Source organism: Chrysochloris asiatica, unplaced genomic scaffold, assembly GCF_000296735.1.
Source record: "Chrysochloris asiatica unplaced genomic scaffold, ChrAsi1.0 scaffold00007, whole genome shotgun sequence".
Taxonomy (NCBI): domain Eukaryota; kingdom Metazoa; phylum Chordata; class Mammalia; order Afrosoricida; family Chrysochloridae; genus Chrysochloris; species Chrysochloris asiatica.
Genome location: NW_006408525.1, coordinates 26,403,415 through 26,405,564, shown reverse-complemented (window position 1 = coordinate 26,405,564; position 2,150 = coordinate 26,403,415). Strand labels below are relative to the sequence as shown.

Genomic DNA, 2,150 nt, shown 5'->3' with positions numbered 1-2,150 from the left:
GCATTGGCCCTTTGTCCGACTGGTGCTGGCGTCTCTGCGTTCATGTCGTTGTAGTGCAGAGTAGCTGTCTCTAATCTAGTTGTCCTCGGTTTCCTCCTAACTAGGGTTTTCATTCGTCCCCTGATGCCCTGTAATACTTCACCTCTGGGATTTGTCATTGATGTCACGTGGCTTTGCAGAAGGGAAAATGAGATGACAGTATTTAATTCCAGCAAATTGTCCACATGCTAATGTGCAGCCGGAGCGCACGTTATTTAAAAATGGATAAAGGCAGTATTCTTGAGGTCTGGAGGAATGGTGAACCACATTCCTGGTTTTTTGTCTAAACAAACTTTTTGGAAAGGAACTGTAATCTGTATTAATCCGGGGTCATCCTGTGCCTATATGGTCGAGCAATAATGCGTTTTGAAAATAAAATTTCAGTAAATCAAAAAAAAAAAAGCGCGCTCTCTCTCTCTCAGGTCCTCGCTTCCAAGATGACAAAGAAAAGGAGAAACAACAGTCGTGCCAAAAAGGGTCCTGGCCACGTGCAGCCTATTTACTCCATGAACTGCGCGGGCTGCGTGCCCAAAGACAAGGCCATTAAGAAGTTCGTAATTTAAAACATAGTAGAGGCCGCAGCTGTCAGGGATATTTCCGAAGCGAGTGTTGTGGATGCATACGTACTTCCTAAACTGTACGTGAAACTCCATTATTGCGTAAGCTACGTCATTCACAGCAAGGTGGTCGGGAATCGTTCTCATGAAGCTCGGAAGGACTGAACACCCCGATTTAGACCTGCAGGTGTTGCTCCACGACCGCCACCAAAGTCCATGTAAAGAATTAAGCCCTTAAAAGGCTGAAATAAAACTAACCTGCAAGAAAATAAAATTAAAATTACACTTCTTCGTGGCAAAAAAAAAAGCCACAAAGTCGGTGGTTCAAACCCACCATCTGCTCCTTGAAAGGGTCTCCTTGAGTCAGAATCAACTCAACAGCACTTAACAACAACAAAGGACATGTATGTTGAAAAGCAATTGCATGTGATCAAGGTATTAAAAAGCATTCATTCACTCAACCAACATTTATCTCTAGCGAGCTCTGTCTGTACCAACCACCATGAATACACAAGTCACATGCCTTAGGGTATTAGCACTGAGCCTAGGAATAGGACTGAGGAGACAGCTAGGATACAGGAGAGAATGCTAGGTTAGGGGCACAGCACAGACAGGGATGGCATTTGAAGGGTGCAGTTTGTCCAGAAAGGTATCATTAAGGAGAAATTCCTACACCTGGCTCTTGACATATAAACTGAAGTTCACAGAGTTGACAAAAAGAAGGACCATTTCAGGAAGATAAATAGCTTCAGCAAAGGCTTTTAAGTTTCATTATTCATTCCTCCCTGGCTATTCTAAAAATAATGAGATGACTTCCTGTTTCATCTTGGAAAAGTTTTTTTGACTTGCATTTCTACCTCTCTAATGATGTGGCACTGCAGGATAATGCACAGGACCTTAAGGGCAGTTTCAGCCACAAGGTTGGTGGTTCAAACTGACCTTGTGGCCTACTGCTTATCTTATAGCACGACACCAGAATTCCTCAGGACTATCTCATGGGGCTACATTAAAGATCAAAGACAAAATGAACATGATCTATTCAGCATAATACCAGATACATAGCCAACACATCACAAGCGGTTGCTAATAGTATTTTCATGCCTTTCACTGAGGGTATATAGACTTAACCACATACTACGTCTTTTGTTTTTAATTAACATAATTATAATTTTGCTAGTGGTTACCAAACCACTAAAGAAAACACTGAAATAGTCAAAGACTTCATTCTGCTTGGATCCATCATCAACACTCATGGAAGCAGAAGTCAAGAAACCAAGTGACATATTGCATGAGGCAAATCTGCTGCACAAAACCTCTTTAAAGTGTTCAAGAGCAAAGATGTCAGCTTGAGGACTAAAGTACACTTGATGCAAACCATAATATTTTCAGTAGCCTCATATGCATGTGAAAGTTGGACAATGAATAAGGAAGACCATAGAAGAATTGATGCATTTGAGTTATGGTGTGGAAGAAGAATAGTAAAGGTACCGTGGACTGCCAGAAGAATGAACAAATCTGTGTTGGAAGAAGTACAAACAGAATGCTCCTTAGAAG

General features: G+C 41.5%; 1 pseudogene; it reads left to right on the top strand.

Moving 5' to 3' along the window:
• The first annotated feature begins 476 nt into the window (after window positions 1-476).
• Window positions 477-818, top strand: LOC102833708 (annotated as a pseudogene).
• Window positions 819-2,150: the final 1,332 nt, after the last annotated feature.